Source organism: Diadema setosum, chromosome 17, assembly GCF_964275005.1.
Source record: "Diadema setosum chromosome 17, eeDiaSeto1, whole genome shotgun sequence".
In the NCBI taxonomy this organism is placed as follows: Eukaryota; Metazoa; Echinodermata; class Echinoidea; order Diadematoida; family Diadematidae; genus Diadema; species Diadema setosum.
In genome coordinates, this window is record NC_092701.1 from 32,513,983 (window position 1) to 32,532,082 (window position 18,100).

The window sequence follows — 18,100 nt, forward strand, 5'->3', positions numbered from 1 at the left end:
ACGGCTCCAGTGGATTCCACCGATCCACAAGGTCCCTCTGTGGTCTGCCCTGCAGCGCTCTGTTCTCATGCACCTGCCTGATGTTTTGCATTTTGACTCTTTCACATTGAAGAGACAGAGAGGGGAAAACATGATCAGTTACTCTTCCTGTGTAATCTTAGTCTTGGTTTCGTTACTGCAAAGATGTTGACACCTTGTCAGCATCTTCTCTGATGCCTCTTATAATGTTACTTTAGGTCACATTGATTTAGAGAAAGAGGAATTATGGGCACAGGGATCTTCCCTTGCCCCAGTCTGCCCTGGCCTTCTCACTCACTTGCCCGCTTGCTGATTGCTCTTGCATGGACAGGTGATTTGCCATGGCATCTCCTTAAGTGGCACGTCAGGTGCTGAGTTGTTGCCTCACATCCTCGAAAAGGGCATGTGCATGTCCTCCTTCCTGGCATTGTTCAAGTTCAAGTTAATTTATTTGTCTCTGTTCAAGATATATCAACAAAAATTACACATATTCTTGCAAAAGAAATCAGTGCACAGTACAGAAATAATAAAAAAATAAACAAGAATGTTAAGAGTAGAGAGGTGCCTCACCAACTTGTTGGAAACTGTGCTGGCGTGGCACCTGGGGAGCGGTCAGGTTTGCCTGCCCCCTTCCACAGCCCTGACTCTCCGTTGGCGATCCTTCCTTCTTTCTTCGTCGCTCATTTGCCTCGCGGCCAGCGGAGAGAGTCCATGACAGGCCCCTAATAAGTGTCGGGGCAGCTGCTGGAGGACTCTTGCACACCCCCCTACAGGGCATGCTCTGCCACGTCTTTTTGTCATAGTTGACCTTATCTCCTAGTATTCCTTGCCAGATCTTCACCCAACATGTCAATGAGGTAGATGGTGCCCTCTTTAGAGAAGAGATACCGAACTCTGAGTGCCTTATCATCATACATCTCCAGTGGATTCCACCAATCCAAGTGGTCCCTCTGTGGTCTGCCCTGCGGTGCTCTGTTCTCATGCACCTGCCTGATGTTTGGCATTTTGACTCTTTCACATGGAAGAGACAGAGAGGGGAAAACATGATCAGTTACTCTTCCTGTGTAATCTTAGTCTTGGTTTCCTTACTGCAAAAACGTAGACACCTTGTCAGCATCTTCTTTGACGCCTCTTATAATGTTACTTTAGGTCACATTGATTTAGAAGAAAGAGGAATTATGGACATGAGGGACCTTTCCCCCATGTTAATCAGTTTCAATGGGGGATCTTACCTCATCCTTTTGGCATATGTGGCTGCTGTCATCTTTTTCACCACTCCGGATGGTGTGGCTGTGCTGCATCCACGCAGAGTTACAGGGCTGTCAAGCACATTTCCAGTGGCAAAGAGGCAGAAACGCAAGGCTAATGAACAACCTGCAGACTTGCAGGTAATGCTTTGCTTCTATTCAGTGGATGTTCCAAATCATGTTTTAGCTAGTCAATTTGAAACATGACACCCTCCCTGTTAAATCTATTTTTCTTAAATATATCTCTATCACCGTAGATCTCTAAGTGGGTTTGTCCTGACCCTAAAAAACCTTTTCCCTTCTTCTAGCACTTCTTCTGTTGTTGTAGGGATTTTTACAGCTCTGCACTCGGATGACTAAGTAAGATGTGTGCCGTTTGAGTATGCATTTGCTGGAGAGATCCTACACAAAAAGGGGGAATAGGATCAATCAATAGCAACATATAAGGACCAACTTCTCAGTTTTTCAAGGCCTATTGCTTTTTCTTTCTTTGACTGTGCTTCTTTGCGAATATCTGGTCACAATACTTGATCCTCGTACTCAAGGACTCTGATAATAACATGCGAAATGTTAGTAAGACTTAATTTAAAAAAAAAAAAAATCTATCAAGAATATCTTCATCTTTAAAGCAAGAAAGTAGTTCATAGTACATGCATATTTGTGCTGTGTTTATAATTGGAAACAAAACACTAAATACCAGCAGCATAAAATTGTAGAGCTGTCATTACCTGCAGGAATAGAGAGAGTTTATTTCTTAACCCTATATGTGTTACACAGTAAATGTGTTGAATGTCAGGGTACTTTACAGTGTTTTGGTATATCCACTTCTAATGGTTGTTTTCTGTCATGTGAAGGCAGAAAATGGGGCAAGTTATACATCATTTTGAAGGTATTGAAGTAACGCATCTTTTGAAATAATGTTCGGATGAAGGGCGCCCCCACAGCTCAAGTAGGGCGCCCTCATAGTCGCACAAAATTGCTCTCCGGAAACATTCATGTAGTTTCCAACCACATTTTGATAGACACAAAATAAAATAATCCCTAGATGATTATAATCATGTTGTAGGAAATTTATTCAGCTTTTCAATGATATATCTTTCCTTTTCATATCTTTTTTCGTTACAAAGTTATAAGCGAAACTACACGAATACGTACCCTTACAAATTATCGTAAAATATGTCTTTATATTTTTTTTATATATTTTCTTTCAATGTTGTGAGAATGTTATGCCATGGGTCGAATCCATCTTCACCTCGTGCCACCTCCGTGGCGTTGTCGTTAACGTGTATCATTCTGTTCACAAGAGCATATAGCCAAAATGGCATTACTGCGTTGAAAAACGGTGTTGCCTGGCTGGCTCGTGTTGACCAAAAATCTGTCAAACGCTTCTTTCTGACAAGTCCCATGTTGAGAGTTATGCCCAGGTACTTTTTCAGAAGAGCTACCGTCACTCCATTATCAGGCCATCTTTTGAAACGAGAATGGGGATGTTCCCTAATCCATTCAACCACAGAGTCATCTGCCAAGAAGGCGTCGGCATAACGGTTTGTCTCTCTTTTGATGTGAACCATCATGTCTTGGTCAAAGAAGAACTCAAAGTATTCAATTGGCTGGCTATTCCTGGTGGTACATGCCGTGGCCCAACATTCCTCGGCAAAAATGCTTTCATCGACGCTGGGTCACGCTCAGGCTCAGGGGGCTGTACAGGTATCCATACGGAACCTCCGTCATCACTTCCCCGGCGCTGCCCGGCTGCAGCTGCAGCTCCGTGCTGGTCAACACGTCGCTGTTTCGCGATCGCTGCAGGTACACTGCCACCATCGCCATCGTCAGAGCTAGAACTTCGATATGGATCTGATGGAATTCCATAACTTGATGTTTCTGAATCTATGTCTATGTCAGATCCTGCAGTACTTTCCTCATCAATTCTGAAACTTTCAAACAATCCCGGCCGATCTCGATTGCGAGAAGTTGAGGGAACATCGTCGCTCATGACTCGATTTTCACACTTGCTTCTTCACGATCATTCACAATAACAACACTTCGCACGTGCGGGTCTCAATACGCAATGTTCACAACAACGACGCTACATCTCAGCAGATCGATCGAAAACGACCCTTCTTTTTCTCATGAAATGAAACACGTTTTTTGATTGGTTCATGGAGTTACGGTAATTTTTTTTTATTCCTTTATTCATTCTTCAGACACTAGGCCAATCACAAATGATTTTTCATATATGTAGCTCCGCCCAATAAGGAGCAGCTGTCAATCAAATCTCGGGCCGATTTAATCGGCCCAGGCATTCTGGCGGCAGAATGTGGGCCGATTAAATCGGCCCTTGACATATATAGGGTTAATCTCGTAGTATTCCTTGCCAGGTCTTCACCCAACATGTCAATGAGGTAGATGGTGCTCTCTTAAGAGAAGCGATACCGAACTCTGAGTGCCTCGTCATCATACGGCTCCAGTGGATTCCTCTGATCCACAAGGTCCCCCTTTGGTCTGCCTAGCAGCTCTCTATTCCTCTGCACCCCTCCCCCCCCCCCCCCAAAAAAAAAAAAAATACTGCATTGCTGTTTTCAAGGTTGGCATACCTGGAAATTTGAGGAACGTGGATGGGGCACCTCCTGCCCTGTTCGATAAACTCGATCACAGTGAACTGCCCCAGGTCAAGCACATAACCCGCAAGGACCTTGTGGAACTCCAGATATCAACAGTACCATGAATTAGCCCTGTTTTCTTGTTATGGTAATGGGGTCGACCAATCCCACAGATCTAACAGGTGTTCAGGAGCATCCTGCTCTAACATTACTTGTACTTGCTGCACTATAGGACTCTGATGTATAGCCATCTGTACTTTATTAATTAAATTATCAAAATATTCATCAAATTCTTCTTAAAATATTTGCTTTATAATACATGTAGAATGATTGTTTACACTCTGTTCTGACGATTATGGCGACTTGATCTGAAGTATTTTCAATCAAGTGAATCAAGTGATTTTTTTTTTTTGATTTTTTTTTCTGGGCAATGGTCTGTCTGGCTCATGTGTCTATATTGTACAGCTAGAGAACTTTACTCTCTCTGGCAGAGTTATTATTCAACATCTGCTCACATATTTCATTCAACGTAAATAGGAGGCAAAAATTCCTGAACTCTGCGTGCATATACAGTGTATGCTGTCACAAAACTGTTTGCTTTCTCCTGAAACACAATATGATATTCCTGTATCTTTTTTGAATCACCGTTGGATGGTAGAGATACAATGCTCATAATTGTTCCAATAAAGAGACATGTTTAAACAAAAATAATTCTGCTCAGTACAGTTTTTGCAGTACCATGAACAAGTCGTGTGATGTTTTAAGCAAGATGTATTAGATTGAATACTTTGATGGAATGCAGTATATTGAAGCTCTTGCCCATTTGCAAAAAAATAGAAATAAATAAATAAAGAAAGAAAGAAAGAAAGAAAAATTGATGAGTGTTAAAATGACTTTCATTTTGTCGATATGATGGTGCAAATAACAGAAGAGTAAAATGTGCAATGGATATCACCAAAGTTCTCCATGTCTGTTTCACTTTTTTCTAAATGTGTGTTGTATGTAGTGACATAATGTGATTGTGAGTTGCAAAACCTACATGAGTGACTGTGAGTATGATAATGAGATAACCATGTTCATTACTTGTTTTTAAGGGAGCCTCAACTCAGTCTGTGTTACTTCAAGTTGGATATGGACTTAGATGATTAAATGAAGATGGTCAGGTCCCTGTTTGTTTCATTTTCATACTCTTCAAAAGGTAATGTTGTATTCACGTTGGGAACTAATTTTGAATAACTTTCTATTAACTTTGTACACATACTGTTAGTATATTTATATTTTTCCCTTCCACTTGCTTTCATGATCCAACTTCACATGCAGTTTTGTTTTGTTTTTTTTCAAGAATTCCAGGGAAGGATTTCTATAAAGAAGAATTGTCTTTCAACCACAAGAGTGAAAATGGGTGGGGGTCGAGCAATTCATTAGCAAAACAGTTAAAAGGGATGTCCACAACTTATCCAATATGTAACTTATGTCTTTTCAATAGGCATAACTTTCCTATTCCGTGCCATACTGTGTACGCCAAATATTTCGCGAGGTTTTTATTTTCCCGAGTTTTGTGAGTTGGATGCTATTCGTGAAATGAAAGACACGCGAAAATATGAGTCTGATCCCGATGTGGATATGATGTACGCACATACATTTCTGCGTTCAGCATAAGACTCCATGATCGCGAATTTAACCACTCGCAAAATCGTTGGGAATTCCCGATTCGTGAAAATTTAGACTCGCAAAATATGTGGCGTATACAGTATTTGTTCAGGTTTCTACTCATTTCTCTCTCTCTCTCTCTCTCCTTTCAAACAATCAAAGTATCATGACATACTAGTGTTCATGGTTTTCTGACATTTAGTGATATCAGAAAGAATGTGCTTGCATCAGTTTTATATGCAGGTCATTGAAAATTATTTGAACAATAAAAATAAATAAAAAATAGTGATTGATATTATTACACGTGTGTACAGCAAAATAGGATGTGATCATATTGTATATTGACCAAAGACCCCACTCCCCCCCCCCCCCCAGCTCTCCACAGCTGCCCCTCCTAACCCTATAATTCATGATTTATTCCAATCCCCTTCACCCTCTCGTAATTCTCCCTTGCACCTGTTGATACCCCCCACCAGTTATACACAAACACCTGACACATACATGCAGACCCATGCACACACTACACACAAAAACCCCCCACAAAAACACACATACACACACACACACCCATATGCGCACACATACAAACACACACGCACTATATGCAACAAAAAAAAAAACAACAAAACACACATACACAAAACATGCACATACCCACACACAAAGAATACCATTCTTTTAAATGATAACTGCAAAAAGTTTTACTACTGTAGATATGCTGGGATCTAACTGATATTCCTTGGAATGAGAGGACGGAGGTATGTGAGGACAGTGATGTTTGGTCATACATATATATCACATTTTGATTTATCATGCAGGTATGCAAGTCTAGCAGATATCAGATATATATTCATTAATGTATCAGATATATATATTATGCCACAGATATCAGATACATGTATCACTGTTTCAAGAAAGCATATAGAACATAAAACTTGCCATTCTTTCTTACTCTTCCTTTGGTTGTAATAAAACTTTCATTTCTCCTTCTTGATATCACCCTGTTATTAAAGTCAAAATAAACATGCAATGGATGGAGTTTCCCCTGAGAGCATTTTAACATGGCAAGTACAGGTCTAAACAAGGTCGCCGTTGTCTCGCATGCATATTAATGCACGATTTTCAGCCATAAGCCTGATACATTGCCACAAGTGCTGGACTTCATATTTAAAGGTAAGGAAATTACACATCACAATCCATGTATTTGCTGGTTACCTCAATGGTTACTTTTGATGCCCCCCCCCCCCCCCCCCATTCATTATGGAACTGGAAAGTATATTGGCGATGGTCATCATTTTCATTCTCCACACAAATACATGTATTTCCATCTGTCTTTGGACAAAATACAGTGAGGAAAGCAAAATTCTTTCTGTGTTTGGCAGAGCGGATATCCAGATGTCCTAGAACCTTTCCCTCTTGTGAAGGCAATTTCAAGCTTTAGACATCGCTTTATGGATAATTCTTATCCATCTATGGGAGTTGCTAGTTTGGTATACATGAAGCATATTAATGTGAAGCCAAGTTTTGGAGGGAATAGAGCCATCAGCCATATGCAATTTAACAGTTTGGGTCACGTAATCCAGATTACGCTCCCTCTGTACAAGTTACTATAATCATGATAGAATATAAGGAAAGAATATCACTTCCATACTAAAAGCAAGTATTTACACACTGTATCAAGGAATGGCAACCGTCTTTGTGTGATATGCCATTAATATTCAACCAACTTTATATCTTGCACAAAAATTTGATCTCAATGTCATGTAATAACACATTTTCTCATAGATAAGTTTGTTCGGTTTTTTTTTTTCCCAATGGTATTAAGATTTTCTAAATGCAGTGGTATGGTGGTAACAAACAACTTTCCACTGTCCCAGCTCGTAGGCTAGAATTAGAAATATTATTTTCTTATATATGGGTCTTTCCATCGGGTTGGGGCACAAAACATAACATAGATGTGAAAATTTCATCATCTAAAAAACTTTGTTTTTTGGTATGTTCTAGTTACTACTCACATATTACAATATTAATCTGTTGTCATATTCACTCTATACTTATGATAATGTATTTTAGGAGCATTAGAAGAAAGACATGTACATAATACCTATGTGACTCGGACACCAAAGTCATATTTTTTCAGAAAATTTTATTAATACTGTGAAATTTAGATGTTAAACATTGTTTTAATTATTGAAAATACAAGATAATAAATGCAGCTTTAAAATGACACAAAATTTGACATAGTATATATTTTACATCATGTTGTGTAGGGTGGTGGATATGTGACCTTTAGCCTCTCAGGAATATCTTATTTTCCAAAATGAAAAGAACATTTTTCCTCCCAAAGGAACAGGAAAAGATTAAACTGCATTCTTCATCAGAAAAATAAACAAATAATTGTATATTAAGTCTGGGAGAAAGATTAAATGCATTCCATAAAATATGATTAGAATGCAGTAAATTGATCAAAGAGATACCTATATGATGAGGATACCGTGTCCGCATCACATAGGTAAATAGTTTGTGATTTACATGCACTGACCTATGATTTTTTTTTCTGCAGGCATACAAGGCTGATGAAAATGACTTTATGTGAAAGTTTATAACTGCAGCTTCCAAATGAAATAAAAGTTCGACAAAACTAAATGTTAAATTATGTAGTTTGGTGTGTTGAGTATGACTGTTACACTGCCAGCACTGTGTTCAATATCACATTGACAAATAAACAAACTTGTTTTTTTCCTCTTTAAGGAACAGTAGGGCCTATAGCTTGAAAATGCACCTAAGTGAGGAAATGAAGGAATCGTCTTTGAAGACATGAATAAACATTAAATGTATTACATCACATATATAATAGAATGGCAAATGCACCATAGAATACCGATGTGATGCGGACACCGCAGTTTTGATCAAATGTTCAGTTGCATGCAGAGATGCTGGAAGAATGCCTGTACCCCATGATGATCATGCTTGAGATCATTTGTTATGTAGATTAGTGAGTGTGTCATCGGTTTTTGGTGGCATGAACAGCGATACGTGCATACAATAGGGTGGACGGTTGCTTGTTGATGCCCCCAATGTCCAGCCTGGACCTCGTCCTGCATGATGCATTGGAAATTCTCCGCATAGTCCAAGACCATTACTACTGACCCTGGTGGAGGGTTCTTGATCACATCATTGTACTGCTGATGTTGCCAACACCAACGAAACAGATGTCCTGAAAATGAGTGTAGCTCAGTACATAGCTCTTGCACAAGCTCTGCAAGTTTCCCTACCTTCGTTACCAGCTTCATGCGTTTTACTGTTCCCTCCTTTACTAACTTCAACCTTTGCCATGTAACCACCTCTAGCTGGTTCCTGCCCACCTTGTCAATTAGTGGTTTACACCTGTCTCTTACTTTGTTCACCCCACAGTTCTCACATTTGCGGTTGATGCATGCCGGTGTTTGGTCTTCTTGGTTGCACAAGGTTTCTTTCGATACTTGGAATTCATCGTTTATAAATACGATGTGATGTTTTGTACAGAGATTCTTGAGGCATTTCAGCTTCAAGCTGATATTTCTACGGTACTCGCATAAGCATCCGCTCTTCTTACTCTGTGACATGGGTTTGATGTACCTTGGTCTCAAAAGGTAGAATGAGGATTTCTGTATTCACACATCTAGCATAAAGAGAAGATACTGTCTGCTGAAAATATGCTGTTTTTTCAAGAGTTTTTTTGTTTTTGTTTTTTTGCTTATAAAATGTATTTTTTGTTTGGAGTCTGAACAGAATGCTTCTCATAAAACTCTCTTACAAGCTGCTTGGTGCTGTTTTGAAGGCCAAATGGATTTACATATCGATTTTTCATTTGTCAATTGATCAGGCACTTTCTGGTGACACCGAATTTTGAAGCCACTAGTCGATACTTTTTGAGACAAGAAACAGATGACACCAGCCCCCTGCGGACTTCACTGATCTTCTTGCTTCTCTTTTTTTTTTTTTTTTTTTTTTGTCTTCTTCAGCTCTTTGGCCACGCCATCTGTGACTATTGATGCTATATCACTTTGATTCATTTTTATCCCCTTTCTCTCCAATTCTCTCTGCTTTGCAGGCGATGATTTCGTGATCAGTTCACTGATTGTATCAGCGTAGATAACAGGTTCAGATGAAATGGCCATTCAGGCTTGATGGAGTGCCATTCTCTTGGCAGAACCAGATCTATTGTTTGAAGCACCAACCTTGTGTTTAGATCTTGCCAGGAGTTTTTCTTCTTTCTGTAGTTCCTTCTCCTTCTCATCATATTGTTTCTTTTCTTTTTCTTCACTGGCAGATTTTTGTTCTTGTGCTTCTTTCTGAAGGTTTTTAGAAATCATTTCTTTTTCTCTAAACAGTCTCTCCCATCTGAACTGTAAGAGAGCCTCCTTCTCTAATCTATACCGAGACCGTCTTTTTGCATTTACTTCATCCCGCTTCTCTTTTGACCATCGAGATCTCTCCTCATGCTTTGCCTCACGCCACTTTTTCCGTTCTTGTGTACCACTATGTTGCTCTTTTATAGATGGCTGCTTTCCTTTTTTCTTTTTTGACTTAGCTAAATTGTCCTCTTTCTTTCGTAGGGGATAACGTCTGGACCGTTCTCTTGAAAGTATCCTAGCTCTTTCTTTTTTGTCTTCTGTCATCGTTGCACGCTTGTATCGGGCATACTCAGCTTCATATTCTTTGTAAAGTCTGTACTGCTGTGGAGTCATCTTAGCCCTCCAGTGAACCTTCGGTATTTCTTGTTGATTAGAGTCATCTTGCTTCCTCTGACTGCGCGTTGAAGGTTTACAAAATGGCAGCGAGACTTTCATAACCTTCTTCATGGCATGAGCCGCATTCCTGTGAATACATTAAAAATTGTGATATTTTATTCCTGGTTAGAAAAAGACATTACTGTTCTATTCAAATAATGTGTGTATATTTACATGTTCACACATAAAGGTATTGAATAATTATATTGAAGAAACTGATCATATAAACTGAAATTATCTTAGGCTTCCCCTGTGCGGATTTTCCTTTTTTTTTTATACAGACCTTAGTAGATTTGCAATTATTTAGGGAGAATATGTAAACTTAAAGCATATTAATAAAAATGTTTGCATTATATGCTTATATATGGGAAGGTAAACCCAAAGAGCAATGTGGATTGAGTGAAAGCAGCAACATTAGTAGAACACATCAGTGAAAGTTTGAAGGAAATCGGACAATCGATGCAAAAGTTATGAATTTTTAAAGTTTTGGTGCTGGAACCGCTGGATGAGGAGACTTCTAGAGGATATGACGTATGAGTGGACAACAATACAAAGAAAATATAAAGGATATTCAACAAAAATTCACTTTTCTAGAATTATGAAAGAACAGTGGACCAACCGCTTTCAGAAAGCAGGGGGAATAATTGCTACCCTTAACATATGTCAATATCAAGTTGATGGAATTTGTAATTTTCATGAAAAATTGATTTTTGTAGTATTTTCTTTAGATTTTCTTGATATTGTAGTCCACTCATACATCATAACCTCTAGTAGTCTCCTCATCCAGCGGTTCCAACACCAAAACTTTAAAAATTCATAACTTTTGCATCGATTGTCCGATTTCCTTCAAACTTTCACTGATGTGTTCTACTAATGTTGCTGCTTTCACTCAATCCACATTGTTCTTGGGGTTTATCTTCCCTTTAATAATAAAGTAACAGAAAAGTAAAATGTAGGACAGTGAATTCAAATAGATATAAACATTTAATTAGTTTTAGATAGAAAGAATATGCAGCCTGATTAATTAATGTGCAGTGGGGGATAAGATATCTCAAATTTCACTCAACTCAACATTTCCAATCACTCACATAAATTTAACTTAAATCAGACATCAGGACGCATCAAATTGGACGTTGATTTAGGTGTTGTTTCTCTTCACTCTTATGCTGAGGTATGGTGGCTTTTAGTACGGCAAGCCATTATTTGAAAGAAACCATAGCTTATCCTACTCCCATGAAATAGATGGTTAATAATGTTTCCTTTTGCATGGACAGAATAAGCCAAGAGTGAAGAAGAACGACACCTAAATCAACGTTTAACTTAATGCTTCCGATGTCCGATCTAAGTTAAACTTACGCGAGTGATTGGAAACGAGATATTAAGAAATTTATGTAATTTGGGTGGAATTCGGTTCGGTGAAATTAAAGATCTTCTTAAATACGATACTGCATTAGTGCCAATTGATAGTCTAGGAGAATATAATTCACAGGGCTGTAACTTTTAAGAGCTCATAAAGTATTACAAGTTAAATTGATTGGGTTTTTTATGCATGCCATTAGCAAAACTATAATTCAGCTTTAATCTTCAGTAAAAAAAAAAAACACACCTAATCTTCCTCATTTCAGTGTTTTTTTCTTCTGTGTTTTTTTTTTTTTATCGGTGAAATTCAAATTCAAGATATCTTCTTAAATACAATACTGAATTAGTGCCAATTGATGGTCTAGGAGAAAATAATGCACAGGGCTGTAACTTCTAAGAGCTCATAACATATTACAAATAAAACTTGGTTCTGGATTTTTTCTTTATTTTTTTTTTATGTAAGCCATTACCAAAACTATAGTTCAGCTTTAATCTTCAGTACAAAACTTCACATTACAAAACTTCACAAAACTTCACAGTACAAAATCTTCACCATTTCAGTGTGTGTTTTTTTTTTTATTATTATTCATACATACACAGTATACACAATAATCCATTTTCTCTCTAGTAGAGATCGTACCAGGCATATGGCGTGGGGGGTTAAAACTTTTTTTCAGCATTCGGCGGTTTGATGACTAAAAAAAAACCAAAACAAAACCAAACAAAAAAAGCAAATCACCGAAAAAGTGTCGGCCATGAAAACTTTTGGGGGATGACTATAAAAAAAAAAAAATTAAAAAAATTAAAAATCTTTTGAAATCTCGTCAGTGCAGTGGGAGCACTCTGCCCCCTCCCCATAGGTATGCTAGTGATACCACTTTCACTTTCATTTAAACATAGATATATGCCATGGGAAAGAAAACTGTCATAGGTACCCTACATGCTAACATGGTAATGCTTTTTTCAAACAGTAATTTACACACATCTCCCAGCCATAAAACCAATCTCATTTGAATCTTCAGCAGCACACCCAACAAACCATGGCATGGAATACGGACGCTTTTCCCAAAAAGTAAAAAAAAAAAAAGAAAAAAGAAAAAATCTAACTGGAAACAAAAAAGGCACCAGTATTATAAGTATTCTATGCCTATCTTTTCTAACATGATTTGCCAGTGAACAGTGTCTGTGCCCAGCCAGCTATAATGTAGTTAATAAAGGGTGTGTACTGTTCTGGTTGAGGTGAGGATTTTGCTTTTAACGTTTTGTGAGACATTCAGAAACCACTCCATGAGATGTCAAAGAGCATGCAATTCTAAGGGGTATCAAAAAATTATTTGATGAAAATCTGTTTTTAAATGGCCGAGATATCCAAAAACAAGGTGAAACAAAGAGATCGTAATAAAAGGCGTGGCCTGTGCTAGTGGCCTTTTATTATCACTTTTTTTTTTTTGGATATCTCAGCCATTTGAAAACCAAATTTCCGTAAATAAACGTTGAATCCTTCTTAAAATGTTATGCTCTTTCATATTTTCATAAGAGGTTTCTCATTATCTCACTTAGGAATGTTATATGTATCACCACCTCAACCAGTCCTACTGTACTGCCGATTAGTGTACAGTCCCTTTAAGTTAGAGAGGCCTAACCACAAATCATAATCATCAGTATAATTATGAATTCAATGATCAAGATAACTACTTAAATTCATACAAGGACAAGGTCTAGAAAATTGAAAGATTCGAACGTTGAGTAGACTATCGATACCGATACCGGTATTCAGGCGTATTCAAGGCCAATAACAACACAATTGTTAACATGTGAGGCTACACTAAAAGAAAATCTACGATAGAAAACCCAACACAACAATGCAGATATTTATGACTATTTAAAAGTCTTTAGACAGACGAAAAACTAATAAAATTAGACCCAAAACATGGCACGAATAATGGTCCTGGACTAAAAAAATGCCACTTGCAAAATATAAATCAGGGAGCCGTAAAAATGCTCTTACCGATGTGACGAAGACGACATCGTTGCCACAGTAAAACCATTCATAAAACACTATAGGCAGCATGCAGGCGCGGCTTGTGTGCAGCATGCAGACGGCGCCTGCCTCCGGCGCGCTCCCGCTCGCACTGCTAGCTGAAACTTGCATTCCTTGCGGTCACATTGTTGTTCTTGTTTTGTGTTTAGTGGCGTTACCATTCTCTTTAGAATATTTACGCCAAATACTGCTCTATATGTTTCTTTTCCTTTTGTCATTTTTTTTCACAAAAAAGAAAATATTATAATGAGAATCCTTGGTCAGCTGTCGGTACGTCTATTTGCCTATTATATCTTCTGGCCAATCCGGCTTATTGTCTCGAGCAGACTCTCAGCCGTTATAAACGGCCTAGTATATATGCCCCTCCGATATCAGGCAGTAGAGTCCGATGCTTTACCAACACAGCACTGGAACCTCAGTTGGTCCGATTCAAAGCCAAACAAAACAAACAATATTAATAAGATATAAATATATATACATGTAGTAATCACATACAAATTCTTGAGTAAGGTAAGCAGTCTCTGGGCTGTGGTGCGCATGAATTGCCTCTTCAGAATACCTCGAGGCAGGGTTAGTACAAACTATATTATGTACACTCATAACATGCATGAAAGTTTATCTAAAATCTTTGTGATCTTTTAACATACAACACAAGAGCTCTTTGGTATACTGAGTTAGTTGAAATTAATAAACTTTGAATGCTGTTCTCATGAATTTTTGTTTCAGCTAACATCATAGATCTGGGTATTATCTGGGGCAGAACATAAGAAAATGATCAACTGTTTCTGAGACGTTACAATATTCACACATACCCGACACAATGTTGGTTTATTTTAAACAAATTGTCATTTACCTAAGTTCCCCACCCTGAGGCAATGTACAATATTGTCTCAGCTCTTCTGTCATTCAAACTGCATAAATATGTAGGTCTGAGAAACCTTTCGTTGAACATATTTGAGGGGGAATTTGTCTCCTCCCATTTAATTTGACATTTTGTGATATAATACATTTTCAATAGTTTGTTAAATTCATATTAATTCAACTTGTTATTCACTTGTATATATAGAAACATTTTGTAAAGCCTTTTTTGCTGCTTTATCTGCCACTTCATTCCCTGTTATTCCACAGTGTCCAGGAATCCATTCCAAACTTACTAATATTCCCTTAAAATATAAATTAGTGCAGAAATTTAATATTTCTGTAACAAAATTTTCTTCTCTTTAAGATCGTATGGCTTGAAGGGCACTGAGTGAGTCACTGAAAATAACTACTGTTTGAAGTGCTGGTAATTGATCAATCCAATACAAAGCTAGCATGATAGCCGCTAATTCAGCTTTATAAACAGATGTTTGGTTCTGCATTCTTTTACTCTGAACATATTTATACACTGGCACATAAAATGAAGAGGCTACCTTGCCTTCGAGTGATTTGGAGCCATCTGAATATATATATATATATGTATATATATGTATATATATATATATATATATATATATATATATATGTAATTCCATAAAATAGGGACCCACTTTGTGACATGCCTATTTTGCCAATAAAATCAGAAAATCAGATTTTTGTTCAACATAACTTTAAAAAACATACATATTGAGTAAGTCCCTTGAAAACTGACTGAAAATTAACATTATAAACTGAAATTCAAGGAAGTCAGCATACCAAATTGCAGTGTATGGGGAAAAAATGGTTCACCATGTAAAGGGGACACCATTCGTGTCCCCCTTACACGGTGAACCATCCATTTTGGCATCTTACCACATATTTCAAACTAGTTCTATGTTTGTTTAAATAGAAGTGATTATTTTGAAGTACGAAATTAACTATACTATTGAAAAAATGACACAACCCCTATTTTTGGCCAGGAAAAAGATTCTTCAATGTTTCTCGTGTAAGGGGAACACCAAATATCATTTTTGCATTTTTTTCTTCAAAATAATAGAGTGGTCAGTTGTTGATACCTGTTACAAATAAACCACAGCTACATTGTAAAATATGCCAATGAGGAGCAATTATTGTTGTGACAAGACACAAAAAATTAGCTATCACTGTGCCCCGACGTAATATTTAGGGGGACACCAAAGCCACGTGTGTGAAAATTATAATTTGGTCTTTTTTTTTTCAAATTTATTTATTTTACCCCAATTTTCTCTTGAAATCTTTTAAGCTATGTGATTGCTACCAAAATAACAACAAACAGTTCAACACTGGTCCTTAATATGGATTCCACACTCATAAATCAAGGTTTCTCGTGTAAGCAATTATGGGGACACAAAAACTTACACGTGAAACGTCTTTCTTGGGATTTACGTGCGCAAATGTGTATCAATATGCATGAATTATATCTATAGTGTTCAAAATTTGCTCGTCTTTTATCATTTTTGACCACTTAAAATAGAGTTTAATCCACAAATAAGCTGTAAATCTGTCTAACTGGTGTTACAGTAAAATGTCACACAATTTTGCCCAAAAACGTTGTGATTTTGCACTTTTTGTCAAAATTCATGTGGAACTTTGAAAAAGCATTTTCTATATTTTACTTTGAAAAGGAAGATACCTCAATAACAGTATTTAGAAGTAAAATTGATTTAGGGTATATAATTTTTAAGCAATGACAATATGAAGCAAATAGAAGGGGCATTTAACTAGTGGGACCCTTTTTAATGGAATTACCCATATATATATATATATATATATATATATATACATGTAAATAGTTTTGCCATTTGATATACATTGTTGAAATTTGAGATAGTCTTCTTTGCAGACTTCAAAATAAATTGATTTTTTTACCAACGTGATGAAATTTGGATGAGACACGAAGACCAAAAAAGGGAACTTTACGTCCCATGCGATTTTAATGGCATGGGACTTCCAATTACATTGATGTTGTGATTATATATTTATGGCTGAAGACTGAGTTAATTGAACTATGATTTATATTATCATAATAGAGAATGGAAGTTCAGACTAACCTGCTTACCTACGTGACTCTATTTTTTTTTTTCTTTGGACACGAAACATAACGTCGGTATTGGAATTTTTTGTTGATTGCTTTGGAATGTTATTTTTGCGTTTCCTGTCCCAGATTTATAGCATAGGTGAGCCCAATCTTTCTGTTTGATTTCAGCAACATCACAATCATCCAGTAGTGAGCATTTTTTTTTTTTTTTTAGTGTTTGGCTGAATAGAGCATAAATTTCTGTTACATGACCCCCAAAAGAGGGTGAGACACCAACAAAAACAAAAACAGAATATGAATGATAATATTTTATTTGTTAACTTTTAAGCACACATACATGCAGTCACCCACAACAAATGAATTTTAGGCATTTGACTATTAACTTGAGGAAGATCATCATAATTATCTCAAGATAATCAAAATCATACCATGTGCCCCAACCCCATGGAAAGACCCATATACGTCTTTTTGATCATAAAAATCATGCAAACATTTGACAAGATTTCGTGAACAAGTGTAAGAGTGTGAGTGTGACATTTCGTAGGGTAATATTGATATTGGTATTGGCCACCATAAAGGCCGGCGTGAACCTTGGAAGAGCCTTCCCTGGTCGAGAGAGTAATACCTCATTACTTCACATGTCATTATTTCTTAATTACTCGCCGTGACATAACTAAAAAGTCCCATTTCCCTCACATTTCACACTACCAAGACGAGCAGCAGGCCTGGACATTCGGAGCATAAGAGCGCAAGAATTTCACACAAGTTATAGTACACTGAGCATATTCACATGGAAAATCAAAATGTGTGTGGGGGGGGGGTAAACAATCTTATTGCTTTATATTGTACCATTTTATATTGCTGGCAATAGGGATTGTTCTGTGTAATGTCAATTTACAGTACAACCGATCGATGATAGATTATTAGTAGTCATGGCTAAACTTCTTTGCAGATAAGACAAATATTTGGGTCATATTGCACCTTCATGTCACACCGATGAAACTCCGGTGACGTCACACTGTCCAGAAATTGACATGATGACCATACGAATATGGAATTTTCAATTTCGCACCAAATCAACTCCGAACTTGGTCAAAAGCCAATCAAGAGCCGAAGCAAATACGATGCCTACAGTAGGTCACACGATGTCATCCGAACTACACTAGAAGATTACACGAAGATGTGAATCTCTGGAATGAGCGTTACAAGATCTGCGGGCTGTTTTGTTTTTGTTTTGTTTGGAGGTTTTTTGGGAGGGGGGGATAGCTTGCAGAAGATTTTCCGCCGCTCACGAAGTTGCCAGAAAAACTCTATTGACGGTCATACGATGGTGTAAGGTGCCCTCACGAATGACAAGAAGTTTAGAGGATTAGAGCCGAAAATGAGTATTTCCTTTATTTTGTGTCCATCTCTACTCATTTTCGGGACAGTGTGATGCC

General features: G+C 37.5%; 1 pseudogene; it reads right to left on the minus strand.

The window, feature by feature from the left end:
* Positions 1–827: 827 nt before the first annotated feature.
* On the minus strand, positions 828–3,258 carry LOC140240615 (uncharacterized; annotated as a pseudogene).
* Positions 3,259–18,100: the final 14,842 nt, after the last annotated feature.